This window comes from Gorilla gorilla, chromosome 9 (assembly GCF_029281585.2).
Source record: "Gorilla gorilla gorilla isolate KB3781 chromosome 9, NHGRI_mGorGor1-v2.1_pri, whole genome shotgun sequence".
In the NCBI taxonomy this organism is placed as follows: Eukaryota; Metazoa; Chordata; class Mammalia; order Primates; family Hominidae; genus Gorilla; species Gorilla gorilla.
Window position 1 is genome coordinate 132,127,886 of NC_073233.2, and position 17,715 is coordinate 132,145,600.

At 40.6% G+C, this 17,715-nt stretch overlaps 1 protein-coding gene and 2 pseudogenes across 1 annotated transcript in view; all 3 read left to right on the forward strand.

Moving 5' to 3' along the window:
- Window positions 1-1,296: 1,296 nt before the first annotated feature.
- Window positions 1,297-17,715, forward strand: part of LOC101140579 (olfactory receptor 8G5) — a 63,972-nt gene continuing 47,553 nt past the window's right edge. The window contains exon 1 of the mRNA XM_055355834.2: window positions 1,297-1,320. The gene's annotated coding sequence lies outside the window, so the exon portion shown is untranslated. The remainder of the gene's footprint in view (window positions 1,321-17,715) is intronic.
- LOC101139496 (olfactory receptor 8G50-like) lies at window positions 5,962-6,895 on the forward strand (annotated as a pseudogene).
- LOC101139867 (putative olfactory receptor 8G3) lies at window positions 13,503-14,433 on the forward strand (annotated as a pseudogene).

A 17,715-nucleotide genomic window follows, 5' to 3' on the forward strand; every position in this document is an offset into this window, starting at 1 on the left:
CCTGTAACACACGCCCACTGGGGCTTCAGGAGCTGTAAACATTCACCCCTAGACACTGCCGTGGGTTGGAGCCCCACAGCCTGCCCGTCTGTATGCTCCCCTAGAGGTTTGAGCAGCGGGGCACTGAAGAAGCAAGCCACATCCCATCGCACGCCCTTCGAGGGGGACAAGGGAACTTTTCTCGTTTCTCTACCGTCACGTTGATTTTTTTCTAAATTTTTTTACATATATAGGAAACAAATGTCTTGGATTACAATTAGTAAGATGATTCTAATAAAATAGTGGCCACAGAAAAAGCATGAGAGTCATTCTGTGAGTAAAAAACTTCTATTAGCCGCATCCCCCAAGACGAGGTTATTGATTTGTTAGCTCCCTATCATGCTTAAGGGCCTAGAAAGTAATAGTGACTTTTAGACACTGTTCAGATGCAAAAAATTGAAATCAAGAGATGGAAGCCATGAAACTGTAGTTCAATTAAAAGCAAAATTAGAGTCTGAAACATGAGGAGAGATCTAAAAGATGTGAAGGCAAACAAAATGCACAAAATTTTCTAGGGTTGTTTTTTGTTGTTGTTGGGGGCGGAGAAAGAAGTTTTTGTATTAAATTAACTTCTCATTTTAGAATAATTTTAAATGTATAGAAAAGTTGCAAAAATATTATAGAGATTTCCCATATACCTTGCACCCAATTTTTCCTTGTACCCAGTTTAAATGTATCAAGTTAATATTACAGTGGAATATTTGTCACAACCAGTGAACCAATGTTGAAACCTTATTATTAGCTAAAGTTCATATTTTATTTTTATTGTCTTAGTTTTAACCTCTTTTGTTCTTGGTTGTCCTGGCTAGAGATTTATGAATTTTATTCACCTTTAAAAATAAGTAATTTTGATTTTGTTGGGTTTTTTTGTTTTCCTATTTTCAGTTTTTAAAATTCTGCTCTAAATTGTTATTATTTTTCTATGCTTTTAAAAAATATTTACTTGTCTCTTGCTTCTGTGGATTCTAAGGTATAAGCATAGTTTATTAATTTTAGATCTTTCTTATCTAATTTATTTTTTAATCTTCTAAATTTCCGTTTAAGCACTACTACATTCCACAAATTTTTGTAAGTTGTATTTTAGTTTTCATTTAGTTTAAAATATGTTTTTGTTTGTCTTAAAACTTCTTTAACCTATAAATTATGTAGATGCATGTTGTTTATTTTCCAAGAATTTGGGAAATTTTCGTTTTCTGTTATTGATTTCTAGTTGTTGTGGTCTGCTAAGTGAAATAAACCCATCACAGCAGGACAAATGCTGCATATCTCCATTTATATGAGGTATGTATAATAGTCAAACTCATAGAAGCAGAGAATCCAATAACGGTTTCCAGGAGCTAAGAGGAGGGAGAAACAGGGAGTTGTTCACTGAGTATAAATTTTCAGTTATGCTAGATGAATATGTTCTAAAGATCTGCCATACAACATAGTGTGTATAGTTAACACAATGGACTTCAAAATTTGTTAACACGGTACATCTCATCTTAAGTATTCTTACTACAAAAACAAACAACATAAATGGACACAAGAAAACTTGGGGAAGTAATGAATATGTCAGTTACCTCGATTGTGGTGATGGCATCAAGGATGTTTACATATGTCCAAACTCATCGAATTATACACATTTAAATATGTGGTTATGTATCAATTCTACTTAAGTAAAATGGTTTAAAAACAAAAATATCCTTTCTTCCCCTTAAACTGTTTTGGTATTTTGCTTCATCTCTAAGATGGCTCAGATACAGATAGGCTAAGGCTACTGATGCAGCCCAGGTTGTTTGGAAGTTCTCCACAAGTAATGATCATGGGCATTCAAACACAGAGGTGTTGTTAACAGGGCAGAACAGGAAGCAGTAGGCATTAAGAGCACGTATCAGAGTCAGACTTCAGTGGAAACTGTTCACATGCAATCAATCAGAGCCCCACAGCTGCTGTCAAAGTTACAAAGATTGGACACGAGGTCATGTCTATGATTGTGTCTAGTAGTTGGTTGAACAGACTTGTGAGAGTCAAGGAACACAGAAAAAAATAGTCAACTGGCCAACGTAAAGAGTCAGAAATATGGAAGGATATGGAAACTGAGCTCTCTTAATACAGGTAAAATTGGGAGATATATTAAAATAAATAACTGGGATTTTATAAAAGATAACTGGGAAACGATCATTTCTGGGTTTGCAAAATCAGCAATAGTTTGGATTGTTCAGGAGTTGACAAATTTGTACTCTAGATTTCCATAAACTTTTCTAATGAAGTATAGAATTGACTCAGAGTTGGGGATGATTGGCCTTTGCAGGAGATGGCAAACTGGGGAGTCAGAAGAAAGGAGGTGTCAGGTAGCAAATTACTGGCTGCCTCACTTAAACCTGCTGGGTATTTTCCGACAATCTCCAACTATACTGTGATTTCAGTCCTCCTTAACTATGTCTACTTTTTAAACTTATTTTTTTTCTCTGATAAGACACACAAGAAACATTTTAAACATCTTAACATTTAAAAGTATGTGTCTGCTCAAGGCCTTCCATATAGTACCTGGGTATCATTGCTGGTTACTCAGGGCCCAAGGGCTCTTCAGTTAGCAGGTGATGAATGCTGCCAGGACTGGGTCCCTTCCTTTAATGCAATGGGTTTCCTTCTGGCCCAGTGTGTGTCTAGAAATGTTGTCTGGGAGCTATGGCCTAGAACAGAGGCTTCCCCTCTCTGACGGGTGCCCTCTCTTGCTGTGACTGAGGTGACATCCAAGATGCAAGACAGAGTCCTCCCCACTCTTCCGTTTCCTCTCCTCAGGTGGAAGGAAGGGGTCTCTTTTGGAGCCACTAGCTGTGCAACCTGAGGTTAGGGGAGGGGTGATGCCAGCACTCTCTTGGCTGCCCTGGCTGGTGTCTCAGTATGTCATGCGTCCCCCTGTTCCACTGTCTTGGGCCTAGTTTAGCACTGGGTGTTGCCTAAGAGTTGTAGTTCTTATAGCCTTCAAGTGTGCCTGGAGACACAGAGCACTGTAGCCTGCAGTGGTAAGGTTTGCTGGAGCTCAAGTTCCGACTGCTGGGATTGGAGGTTCCCCTCTGGCTAGGGCTGGTTTAAATGCTCCCTCTGTGGGCAGACATCAGCTGAGTTTGGTCCGTGTTTCCTTTCTGCTCTAACAGGACAGCACTGAGTTCAGTGCCTCACAATTGCTGTGTTCTCCTTCCCCCAGTGCCCAGAGATGCTCTCATGACCAGGCTGCAGCTGCTGGGGGTGGGGGAGGAGTGGTGTCCATGATTCAAGACTGTTTATTTCTCTCTTCAGTGCCTCTTTCAGCGATATGCAGTTAAAACCTGGTGCTATGCGTGTTCACCTGATTTTTGGTTCTTATGAAGGTGGTTTATCTGTGCGGATAGTTGTTAAATTGCTGTCCTTGTTGGGGGGATGATGGGTGGAGCTTTCTATTCTGCCATCTTGCTCTGCCCTCCCCAATTATCACTATTCTATACATAAGTTTGAAACTGTGATAACCAAAAATTACTTAAAAATTACAAGTAAGACCTTACTCCAGGAGGACTTCACCATTATGAGTGAACTCTACTGCTGTAGACAAAAAGTGCTGACAAGAAAGTGGCAGAAAACCATTTCCTATTCCATTAAAAAATTTCACAATGTTACCACATTCTTACATGACTCTAATTTAAGTAATAACCAGGTAGTAAGCATGTGAAAACTGCCAGTAACAAAACTTGAGAGCATTTTACTATTAATCATTAGTATTACACTGAAAATACCTTGGTACTGTGAGGCAAAGTACTACAAAGAATATTACATGTTGACTTTATGTTTACCTGTTCTCAGCCATGACCTGCAGTGTCAGTGTAGAAACCATAGCAGACATTTTAGTGATAGGAAGGCACCACGCACTTAAAAGGAGTTTACATGCAACTGGCAATTTGGGAAAGACAAAGGCTCTTGGTTTTACTTATTTCATGCTGTGAACCCAGTTGAGTCCCTTTATTCATACACCACTTATTGAACAATCTATGCACGTGTAAGTAATAAGTACAAATATGGACTCCGGTCTAATTAAAATTACTCAATAAGTGCCAAGTATAACCTTTATAATTTTTCTCCAGTGCTTATGTTCTTTGAATGTAGTATGTGTTTGTACATGGTTTGGTTTCAGAAAGACGGCATTTCCAGAAGATATAAATACTAGCTGATGTGTTATTTCTTTTATTTCTCATGGCTAAGTCAGATTTTTTCATCTGCACTGCTAGAAAATCATCCTTCACATCTATATTGAAAAGCCACAGAGTCACCCTGAAAAACATTATAAACGTCTCTGAATTGTAGCTTTTGCATCTATAGAATGGGAATAATATTCTTGTACCCCATAGTGCTGTGGGGGAAAGAAATCATTTAACATTCATGAAAGTGCCTGAACAGTTCTAAGCATGTGGTAAACATGAAATAAATAGAAATGTTGCTTTTTTTTTTTGAGACAAAGTCTCACTCTGTCACCAGGCTGGAGTGCAGTGGCGCAATCCCGGCTCACTGCAACCTCCGACTCCCTGGTTGAAGTAATTCTCCTGCCTTAGCCTCCCGAATAGCTGGGATTACAGGCATGTGCCACCATACCCAGATAATTTTTGTATTTTTACAAGAGACGGGATTTCACCATGTTGGCCAGGATGGTCTCGATCTCCTGACCTCGTTATCTGCTCTCCTCGGCCTCCCAAAGTGCTTACAGGCATGAGCCACAGTACCCGGCCACCTTTCATCCTTACCTAAATATTCATACCTTTGTTTGCTGATACCTCAAAAACCTCTTATGCTGTCTTTCAGATCTCTTCCTTTTGAACATAGAACTGTCATCACAGTGTCCTGTGCTCAGACCTTAATTAGCTTTCTTCCAAACTCTTGTCCTGAAGCTAGAGAGATATCCATATTTTTTTCCTGCTTTGGTCTCTCTTGCCTCTGAGGAAGTGCTGTTAAAAACTGTGGTTTGAAGGTGAGTGCAAAATATACCAAGACAAAGTGCACACTGTTACTATAGTGCAAGCATCATGCAAGATTGCCATTCTGCAGTCCAGGTCCTCCTACAGGCCCAGAGGGCCATGGACTACATCAGGTCAAGCCAGAGTACTTAGCACATGCTGGGCACCCCGTCAGTGTTTCTGGAATGAATGAATTTCGTATTTATTATTTCTTACTCTGAATTCTCCTCACTAGGAAACTCAAATCCTTCTTGGATGTCAAGTACAAATAGTTTGTACTAACCATTCGGTTACTTTTTAGAGCCATAATTTCTATGTTTTTGAAGCAGTGCCAGTAGTCCAAGTACTCACTTAAGGGGAATCTAGTCTAGATCAGTGCTGATACATCATCGTTAGCACTTTATGTGAATTTTTTCTTTCACATTAATTGTTGTAAGTGAGGCTTCACTGATACGAAAAAAGAGGTAAAAAAGTAGGAGGGCAGTCATGAGTAGCTAAAATAATAGAAGGTGAAACAGGTTTTATCTCCTTGATTATTATTACATGCCTAATTTTGGGCAAATATCCAACCACTATCATCCTCAGTTACCTAATAGTAAAATAGGTACATTAACATTTGCTCTGCTGAAAGAGTCAAGAGGATTACCACAAGGCATGGGAAGTCCTTAGAACATTCAATCAAAGTTATCAGTACAGTTCTTTGGGTTTTCAGTGATTGAGCAGTACCAATATCCACTCTCATAGCATAGAACACAAATAGAGAAAGTTCTGAGATGTATCTGTGTATCCCATATTTCAGGGATCCTGGGGTCTTTTACTGCTAACATGAGGAACAGGCAGAGAACTGCAACTACCTAGTTGAAAAACTTGAATTTTGTTTCACATTTTATCGTGTTAGTGGGATAATGAATACCTAACTCAAATTTTCTTCTTCTCTTTTTACATAAAATTTCCAGAGAAAATGGTAAAAGGAAATCATTCCACAGTGATTGAATTTAATCTCGCTGGGCTAACAGACAAACCAGAGCTCCAGCTGCCTCTTTTCCTCCTCTTCCTGGGAATCTATGTGGTCACAGTGGTGGGCAACCTGAGCATGATCACTCTAATAGGGTTCAGTTCTCACCTGCACACCCCCATGTACCATTTCCTCAGCAGTCTGTCCTTCATTGATGTCTGCCAGTCCTCTGTCATTATCCCAAAAATGCTGGTGAATTTTGTGTCAGAGAGGAATATTATCTCCTACCCGGCATGCATGACTCAGCTCTACTTCTTCTTTGTTCTTGTCATATCTGAATGTCACATGTTGGCTGCAATGGCTTATGACTGCTACATTGCCATATGTAACCCACTGCTTTACCATGTCACCATGTCTTACCAGGTCTGCTCCTGGATGATAGTTGAGGTGTATTTTATGGGCTTTATTGGTGCTACGTGCTCACACAGTCTGCATGCTAAGAGTGCTTTTCTGTAAGGCTGATGTAATCAACCATTACTTCTGTGATCTTTTCCCACTACTGGAGCTCTCCTGCTCCAGTATTTCTATCAATGAAATAGTAGTTTGTGCTTCGGTGCATTTAATATCCTTTTCCCCAGCCTCACCATCCTTAGCTCTTACATCTTCATCGTTGCCAGCATCCTCTGCATTCGTTCCACTGAGGGCAGGTCCAAAACCTTCAGCACTTGCAGCTCCCACATCTCGGCTGTTTCTGTTTTCTTTGGGTCTGCAGCATTCATGTACCTGCAGCCATCATCTGTCAGCTCCATGGACCAGGGGAGTGTCTTCTGTGTTTTATGCTACTGTTGTGCCCATGCTGAACCCCCTGATCTACAGCCTGAGGAATAAAGATGTCAAAGTTGCCTTAAATAAGCTCCTTGAAAAAAGAAGTTTCCTATGAAGGAGGGTATTTTGCTTTAGCAAAAACTTTTAATTTCTGGAAAAGGTTTGGTAAGGAAACAATCTAGAGACAGTAAGGTATGTCCACAAGTAATGAGATGGCTGCTACTACTTGGTTATTTGGAAGAAAGATGCCAAGGGTAAGGCTGAATTCATAGGATCAGTTACATGTTGGGAACATTTATGGGATGCCACAGAGTTCATCCACCCAGAGTAACACGTATCACTTCTAAACATTTAAAAAGAATTCATAAGTCTCCGTGTGTGATTATACTTTATATGTATGGAATATGGCACTTTTTAAGGCAAGACTTATTTACCTTACTTTAAGGAATAAATATATCTTGTCAGTCCCCATGATATTCTTAATACCTGTGTACCTGGGTTTTTCTACTAAGTGTATAGGTAAACACTTCTCAAAGTGTGATCTCCAAAATAAATAATTGCAACCATTTTGAATACCAAATTCAATCACTAATTCTTACTAAGCATGTAGAAATATATTAGGGAATATGGAGGCATATGATGGGTAATAAAACAGTTTCTACCCATAAGGAGATAATACTTAGTGGAAGAGATTGACAGCAATAAATACTGCTAAATACATTTTGTGTATTTTGACATATATTTATGGCAAGGCTCCCACTACCGGCCTGGGTCCCACACCTCCAAGGGAGACTGTGCGTCAGGCGTGGAATAGTGAGGGGTGTGTGAGTGAGCATGGGGTCTGGCCACTGCATACAGTCAGACACACCAGCTGCTGTTGCGGGATGGGCAGCTCCAGGTGCTGACACTCTCTGCAAGGCTGCAGCTGGACTAGGTGCACTGCAAGCAGCTTCCTCAGCTGGCACCGGGGAATGTGGTGGCACCTAAAAGCTTGGAGACACCAGGAACTGCAGGGCCCCAAAGAAGAAGTCACAGTGCTGTCTCAGGGAGCTCCCAGGTCTGGGATCCCCAAAGGGCCGCAGCTCTTCTCTCCTGTTCACCCACACAACATGGTGAGCAAGGGGCATGTTTCAGCCCTGTTTCTGTTGCAGCTCTTTTAGCCTTGCCATTCAGTGGGTCCCAGGTTTTCGTCCTGAGACCAGAAAGAATAAGGCACGCAGACAAGTGGAAGGTAAGCAAGACACAGAGGAGCTTTATCGCACAATAAAACAGCTCAGAGGAGACCTGCAATGGGCAGCTCCTCTCCATAGCAGGGTTTCCCAATGAGTGTCAGGCTCTCAGCAGAGAGGGTAGTTCCTCTCTGCAGGTGGTCACCCAGTCATCTCTTCAGCTCTCAGCAGAGAGGGTATCTCCTCTCTGCTAGGCAGGTCATCCCGTCAAGTGCCCAGCTCTTAGCAGAGAGGGTAGTTTTTCCCTGCAGCTGGTCGTCCTATCATCTCCTTGGTTCTCAGCAGACAGGAAACCCTGGGGTGGGCAGCTCCTCTCTGCAGCTGGTCATCCCATCATCTCCCTTTGTCTCTCCATCCTCTGCTCCAGTTTGGCTGACGCTGGGATTTTTATGGGCCTCAGAGGGGAGAAAGCGTGTACTGATCAGTCCATGAGTGGCCGTAGGGAAAAGCACCATAAGTTCCCCCTCTGGTCTTTGGGACTGGTGACCCCATCCCCAAGCTTCAGGCCCTCTCCAGCTTGGAGGTAGGGCTTCACCAAGGACCCGCCACCTTCTGCCCAGGAGCCCGCCTGAGCATGTGGACCCCCGGCTGGGCTACAACAATGCCCGGGCTTGGTCCTGACTCAGAGCTGGCATCAACAGTAGAGAGAAGCCAGGCAGAGGGAGCAGGCACCCTCATCCCACTGAGGGTCAGGGGAGCCTTCCCAGGCCCCCAAGTCTGCAGAGATGCCTGGGCCTGCAGCTACAGCAGACATGGCAGGATGGCTGCAGCTGCACCCAGGGAGTTCTCACCCTGCCCGCTTGGAAGGGGCCAGACTCCTGCTTATCCTTGGCCCTGGAGCGTGCAGCCCCAGCCATGCCTCCTTTAAGCCTGGGGCAGGGGCTCCAAGTCCTTGCTGGGCCTGGGCTGGCATCCAGGGCAGGAGTGACATCAACATAAGTTCTTCCCATGGCCCTGGTGATCAGGGGTGTCCCAGGGCTCCCACTTGGTCAGCTTGTGACTCTGCCTCAGGGGCACCTCTAGGAGCCGATTTCAGGTCCTGGGACTAGAGGTCAGGAGTGTCAGGTTTGGTGGTTGTCCAGATGCAGGGCAGACCCCTGGGACTCAGCCCCCAGTGCAGAGCCTTTTCTCAGGGCACAGGAACCTGGCACCATCAGCAAGGTGGGCATGGTGGCCATGCCACTGGCCAGGTCCCCAAAGCAGACGTTACCTCTGGTCCATCCTCCACACTCCATCTCCAACCACAGCACCATGCTGGGCCCAGCTCTGCCTCAGGGCCATCTCTGCCAGGCCTCCATGCCCAACCGTGCTGCTCCCCCACCAGGCAACTCGGCCCAGCCCCTTCGTGGTGGTCCCCACCATGACAGGCTCCAGGTGGCTCCCAGGGGCGGGGTCCAGAGACTGTCTGCCTCCTCCCCAGCCCCTCCCCACAGCAGTGGCAGGCAAGAGTGGTGACATGGGGCCAGGGTCAGGAGCCACAGAGTCTCTAGGCCCAGGGGTGGGTCTTACCTGGTCATGCAAAGGTGGGGGTGGCTCAGTTGCCTGCCTTGGAGACATGGGGGACAGGGGTCCCACCACCGTTATTGCTGCCCCTGCAGCCTCTCCTGCCACAACCGCTGGCCTCCCCACTGCAGCTGGCACCGTGGTAGCAGCGGTTCTGGATGGCCTACTTTTGCCATCAATATAACATTTAACAAAACATGAAATATAATTTTACTTCCAAAATAATTTAGTTTTATATAAGTACAAAAATAACTTCTGTAACACATATGTCTTTATTGTTCCTCAGTATCATTCTTATTTTTTGATGAAAAAAGTCATCAACTCTCCTTGTTAGGCTTACTAGGAACTCCTCAGGGTCTTGGCAATATCTATCATATTTTAACTTGGGGGCTGAATGAAAGCATTTTCTTCTTCATTGATCTGAAAGGAAGCAGCCCCCAAGTTAAAACATTTCAAGCATTACTGTTTTATGAATACATCATGATATCAAAATATCATTAGTAGAGGTAAATGAAAATGAAAACTTTCAAATTTTAGAAACATTTGTTGTTATTTCTGATTTTCTATTTTCCCCTTGTGACATATCACTTTAGACAATTCCTTTAATGTATGTTTTAAAAATTGGCTGAAATTTTGAACTTTTCATTGTCTCACTAAAGAGATGAAACTCACTAGAGCTCCAACAAAGTCTCTCACATCCTCATTTCCAATCTGTAATATTACAAGAACAATGAATCACAACATATGGCAATAGGGAAACACTTGAGAACCAAGAGGGGGAAAGGGAAATTCTAATTGTTTCTTTTCCCAAGAGCTGACATTTGTGGGAATAGAATCTAGAGGGAGATCATTATCATTGTTTGTTCCCTATCAGACTCTTACTCTTACCCAGCATATAAAATCCTCACATCAGCCACCCTTTGCAGAGTGCCAGATGGCTTTAGGCATCAGCTTTGTCAGAGATCAGGATGAATGACTCAAAATAATTGCCAAGGAGACTTGTGGGCTGTGACCTCCTTATACCATCAGATTCATTTTTCCCTCCAGAGCAATGGAGAATAAAAATGTACAACCCTGAACCCTGGCAGAAAGGATGGGTATGTCTGAGTCCCAGTCTTTGACTTTAAAATCTTGGAGTCTCCTGTTCCAGCTTCTTTTGCAGTGCAAAGAGAGATGCACACAGCTATTCATCTGTCTCTCCCTGTCCTTATTCTCACATTCACATGCCTTGATGAGCAGTGGTTCCCTTGTCATCTACTTGTTCTCTGCAGTATACATTTATGACAAACACTTCTGTGTTTACTCATTTCAATTCAGGCAGTAAGAGGGTTTTTATTCTGTTATTTTGAATCCATGTTTACGTATCTCTAAGCTTCTTTGAGCAATTTTATTGAACATGTATGTATTGAGTTGCTATATGCAAGGCACTACGCCAAGCACTATGTTGAATTTATAGTCTAGTACAGAAGAAAAGCAAATAAATAAATAATAATAACATAGAATGAAATTAGTGTTACATGTAAACATAAGAAATGTATGTATGGACATAGAAAATGGCCTTATTAAGTAGAGTTTGCACTATTAAATGGCCTTATTAAGTAGAGTTTGCACTATTAAAGCCCTTAACTAAAGAGCCTTAACTATTAAATAGGATGTCATAGGCTAGAGGTGATAGACAAAGAGAAAAATTAAAGGGACATCATGAGTTAAAACTGAGAGAGTACCAAATGGCCAAATCATGTAATAGCCAAATCGTATAGTACTTGTTGGGACATAAAAGAAGAAAACTTTTATTTTGGTTGCCAGATGATAACAATCTTTGAATAAGAGATATTGATTTGAGCTTCCTATGAGGAAATGAAAAATAGTGACGATTTAAAGAGGTTACTGTTCAGTAAAAAAATAATTCTGAATCTCTGTGTTAATATGTGTATCCATGTAGGAAGGAGCAAAAACAAGATATGCTGAGGGAGGGAAAAAACCTTCAGCCATCATTATTGGAATAAAAGTTTGAGCAAATAAAAGATATTTCAGAGAAGGCTCAATAGATTGCAGTTAAAATAACACTGACATTTATTAAGTTCTTATCAACAGACGGGAACTGTGCGTCTTTTGATTTTTACATGAGAATGATATTAACATTTCTACTTTTTAGAGGCCTGAAGACGAGAAGTAATTTTCTCAAGATCACACAGCATGTATGGGGTTGAGATGATATTTTAACCCAGACTGCCTAATCTAATATCATAGCCCATTAGAATTTTAAATCATGAAATATTGGAACCAGAAGATATATTAAAGCTGATTGAATTCAAGCACCCATCTCATGCTGTGTGCTTGAATAATGTCTGCTAAATGGTTATACAGGCTGACTCTGACATTTCTGGCTTTAAGTAAATTAAGGTGTGTTTGACTTTTGGAATGTTCTTTTTTGTTGTGAAACCAAATATTTCTCTCCATCATTTGAAGCACTTAGTTCTTATTTTTTCTCTCTTAGAGACATATACAAGGAGCCCTATACCTCTTAGATATTTTGAACATTTGGAGATAAATGCCATGTGCCACATATATTTATATTGTGCTAGCTAAAACCTCAGTTATGTCAGTCATTATTCAAATGACAGTATTTTTAGATCATGTTTCTGATATTGTCCAGTTTTTCTATATTCCACATAAAATATTAAACCCTAAACTGAAAACACTAATCCAGCTATTGCTGGAGTGTTACATAAGACCATAAATTTCTTTCATCTAGAATCTACTAATTTTCTTTGCAAAAGTAAATATGTATTAGCCTTTTTTGAAAATCCACATCACACTGTTGACTAGTTTTATATTTACACTAAGATTGTGAATTGTATTTTGCATGTGCTCTACTAATCCACATAGCCATTATCTTTAAATTTTATAGTGAGCACAGGCAAAATATATGATTATAAAAAGTGATCAGTATAGAAGATATCTAATGTTTGTTTTCAGAAAGCCTTCTCGGTTTTGGAGAATATGAATACTTTTCTGATCTTCTCCAATTCAGCCACGAAGTACACTTAATGTAGACCAATCATAGTTTTCTGCTCCCCTGGCCAGAATGGGATAATAGGTGACCTGCATTGAGACCATTGTATTACTCCCTTGGGATTATTCAAATTAGAACAAGAGAGGCAATTCCCTCACTGTTGGAAAAGCTCCTGAGGTATAAGGATGCTATCAGCCACGCAGTTATGTTTTTGCCTTGCAGAATAGCAGGTCTGGGTGAAGAAAGTTGAGAAATAAAGAGCTGAAATTTCAGGCAGAATGAGACAGGTCATTACCCAGTTCTTCAGCTATTTTTAGTTGAAATTCTCATAAGAAAAGTAACTCAGACTAATATAACTAATTTTATAATCTCATGCCTTCTATTTTTAGATAGATAGATAGATAGATAGATAGATAGATAGATAGATAGATAGATAGATAGATAGGTATGAGGTCTTGCTTTGTTGCCCAGGCTTGTCTCAAACAAGTGATCCTCCCACCTCAGCCTCCCAAAGTGCTGGGATTACAGGCATGAGCCACTGCGCCCGGCCAGGACTTCTATATTGATACATTATAAGGAGCATTTGGTTCTCTTTCCTAATCTGAGTAAAATGAAAATCTCATGGCTATGCTATTTGATGTGCATGACGTATTTATATCCTAGAGAATATGGTAGGAAAGAAAAGAATCCTCTGGAATAACATTAGTAGCTTGCTTTCTTATTGAGGCCAAAAATTGGTGTTTTCTCTTAAAAGGGTATGAACTAAATTTTAATGTTTTTGATGTCTGCAGTTCCTCCTCTGGTCGACCAGACTATTGTCTATTGAACAGTAGCAAGAGAGGCTCAGGAGACCACTGCATTCTGTTTCTCCTCTGATAAGGTATAGAATATGCGATGATTTACAAATAATTTCTCTCTCACACACAAACACATTCAATTTCTCTTTTTAAAACTTAGAGACTGTTGACAAGATCATGGACCCTGGAAACCATTCCTCAGTGACTGAGTTCATTCTGGCTGGGCTCTCATAACAGCCAGAGCTCCAGCTGCGCCTCTTCCTCCTGTTCTTAGGAATCTATGTGGTCACAGTGGTGGGCAACCTGGGCATGACCACACTGATTGGGCTCAGTTCTCACCTGCACACCCCCATGTACGGTTTCCTCAGCAGTCTGTCCTTCATTGATCTCTGCCATTCCACTGTCATTACCCCTAAGATGCTGGTGAACTTTGCGACAGAGAAGAACATCATCTCCTACCCTGAATGCATGGCTCAGCTCTATTTATTCAGTATTTTTGCTATTGCAGAGTGTCACATGTTGGCTGCAATGGCATATGACCGCTATGTTGCCACCTGCAGCCCCTTGCTGTACAATGTCATCATGTCCTATCACCACTGCTTCTGGCTCACAGTGGGAGTTTACATTTTAGGCATCCTTGGATCTACAATTCATACCAGTTTTATGTTGAGACTCTTTTTTGCAAGAATAATGTGATTAACCATTATTTTTGTGATCTTTTCCCTCTCTTGGGGCTCTCCTGCTCCAGCACCTACATCAATGAATTACTGGTTCTGGTCTTGAGTGCATTTAACATCCTGACGCCTGCCTTAACCATCCTTGCTTCTTACATCTTTATCATTGCCAACATCCTCCGCATTAGCTCCACTGAGGGCAGGTCCAAAGCCTTCAGCACTTGCAGCTCCCACATCTTGGCTGTTGCTGTTTTCTTTGGATCTGCAGCATTCATGTACCTGCAGCCATCATCTGTCAGCTCCATGGACCAGGGGAAAGTGTCGTCTGTGTTTTATACTACTATTGTGCCCATGCTGAACCCCTGACCTACAGCCTGAGGAATAAAGATGTCAAACTTGCCGTGAAGAAAATTCTGCATCAGACAGCATGTTAATGAATAGAATCAATGTTATGTTGTTACATCAAGATAGGTCTTTGGTTTGATTAGATATCTAACTTATTGGATTTATTGTTGAGATTTATGAAAATTTAGTGATGTTCTTTTATGTAACACATCTCCAAAATATTCCTCCGGTCCGCTTCCATCGAACTTATATTCCAATGAGCATATGTAAAGAAATGCAAAGAATAAAATCAAAAGACTTTTGAGGTTTAAAGTATCCCTAGTTTTATTTATTATTATTATTGAGATGGAGTCTAGCTCTGTCACCCAGGCTGGAGTGCAGTGGTTCGACCTTGGCTCACTGCAGCCTCCGCCTCCCAAGTTCAAGAAATTCTTTTGCCTTAGCCTCCTGAGTAGCTGAGATTACAGGCGTGTGCCACCATGCCTGGCTAATTTTTAAATTTTTAGTAGAGACAGGGTTTCACCAGATTGGCTAGGCTGGTCTCAAACTCCTGACATTCAGTGATCTGCCTGCCTCGGCCTCCCAAAGTGTTGGGATTACCGGTTTGAGCCACCACTCTCAGCCCCTAGTTTTATCTTTTAATTATAATATAGACAACAACCTCAACAACAACAGCAATGATAATGATGATGGTAATGAGAATGATAGTAATAACATATATTATTGAAAGTTTATGAAATATCAAGCACCCAGCTAAATGGGTCACTCTATTTAACATTTACAGTATTACTTCAGGGAAAGCCTTAGTATTATTATGCTTTTAAATATGAAAAAAATTAAACATTTATTTGAGTGACTGCTCAGGGTTCCAACCATAATATGACATTGAGACTGGAAAGGTTGGCTCAAGGACTTTTGACATTATTCAAAGTGGTACTTGGTCCAGGTAATTGTGAGTAGGTCTAAGGACTCTAGAGAATTTCTGTCTGCAAATCAAGCTTCCCCCGTTCCCTATGACATGTTCCCTACATGATTGTGTCACTGTCCTCTGGACAGCTTCATGACAGTTTCACTTTTATTTCATTTATTATAATAAACATAACCAAAATCTTTCAAATTTGTAATGATCAACGAAAAACAAAGCAAAACCAGAAAATTATTCTAGTCTTATTATAGAGATGCATTATAGATACTTATATTATTATACTTCATATCAACAATTTATAAAAAACACACATTGTTTTATCGTCATACCAATAACACTATGGCTGTTTATGAGGCAGATCACTGGGGCAGCTGAAAATTATGCTAAGTTGCATTGCTTCCATGTGGTTCACACTCTTTGGTATCATAATTTATAAACAGTTGCCATTTTATGTCAATTTTTCCTTAAAAAAATCTCTTCTCTGCCCTCATGTTATTACTTTTCTGCTTCTGGGCATTTAACATCCTGTAACTGTGAATATCCATGATATTCTAATTACTCGATTGCCTGTGTCTCTCCCCAATTTAAATTACCTACTTGCTATTGTCAGATCAATATTTTTTGATGCTGTTCCGTGTTATTCAACTAATATAACAAGTTTCAGTGTTCACTATAATTTCCTAATATAGGAACAGCTAGTACAATATGTCTTTATCATTCTTACATTTCATTATCCATTCATTCAATGCAGTAAGATTTGTTTGCAAGGACCCACTGCATTTATTATTTCACTTAATTTTCATCATTTATATAAAGTAAGGGAAAATGGCTACAACTATAACTCTTGTCTTAGGCATGATTCCCAGTCTAGCACTCTGTCCAACAGACTGTCATATACCAATATATATATACCAATAGGCTAAAAGAGGACAAACCAAAAAGCACTGTTGGGTAGACACTTGAATCAATATGGCTTGAGCTCATACACAAAATATAGACTACTTAAAAGGCAGTAGCTTTATCAAGGAAGAGGGAAAAAGCGTGTCATATTCAGGGTACTATAATCAAGGCACAAAGATAGACGAGTAAGCAGAAGTAGTTCATGAACCACCCTGGGTCACTGTAAGACACCACTCCTAATTTTTTTTAATTTCAAGTTTCAATTTTTGTGGGTACATAATAGGTGTATATATTTATGGGTTGCATGAGATATTTTGGAACAAGCTTGCAATACATAATAGTCACATCAGAGTAAATGGATTATCTATCACCTCAAGCATTTATCCTTTGTGTTATAATCCAATTATACCCTTTTAGTTATTTTTAAATATACAATTAAATTATGTTTGACTGTAGTAACCCTATTGTGCTAGCAAATACCAGGTCTTTTCCATTCTTTCTATTATGTGTACCCACTAACCCTCCCCATTTTCCCAACCCTGCCCCCCCATCTGACCCCACCTACTACCCTTGACAGCCTCTGGTAACCATTCTTCTACTCTCTATCTCCATGAGTTCAGTTGTTTTAACTTTTAGCTCCCATGTGTGAGAACATGTGAAATTTCTCTCTCTGTGCCTGGCTTATTTCACTTAACATAATGACCTCCAGTTTCATCCATGTTGTTGCAAATGACAAAATCTTATTCTTTTTTATGGTTGAATAGTACTTCGTTGTGTATATGTACCACATTTTCTTTATCCATTTGTCTGCTAATGGACACGTAGGTTGCTTCCAAATCTTGGCTATTGTGAATCGTGCTGCAGTAAACATAGAAGTGCAGATGTCTCTTCAACATACTGATTTCCTTTCTTTGGGGTGTATACTACGAGTGGGATTGCTGGATTGTAAGGTAGCTCTATTTTCAGTGTTTTGAGGAACCTCCAAACTATTCTGCCTAAAGATTGTGCTAATTTACATTCCCACCAACAGTGCGCGAGGGTATCCTTTTCTCTACATCCTCATCAGCATTTGTTAAGCCTGTCTTTTGGATAAAAGCCATTTTAACTGGGGTGAGATGATATCTCATTATAGTTTTGATTGGTGTTTCTCTGATGATCAGTGATGTTGAGCATCTTTTCATATGCCTGTTTGCCATTTGTATATCTTCTTGTGAGAAATGTCTATTCAAATCTTTTGCCCATTTTTAGTTGGATTATGAGATTTTTTTTCCTATGGAGTTGTTTGAGCTCCTTATACACTCTAGTTATTAATCCACTATCAGATGAGTAGTTCGCAAATATTTTCTCCCATTCTATGGATTTTCTCTTCACTTTGTTGATTGTCTTCTGCTGTGAAGAAGCTTTTTAACTTGATGTGATTCCATTTGTCCATTTTTGCTTTGGCCTGTGCTTGTGGGTATTACTCAAGAAATCTTTTCCCACTTCAATGTCCTGGAAAGTTTCTCCAATGTATTCTTGTAGTAGCTTCCTAGTTTGAGGTCTTAGA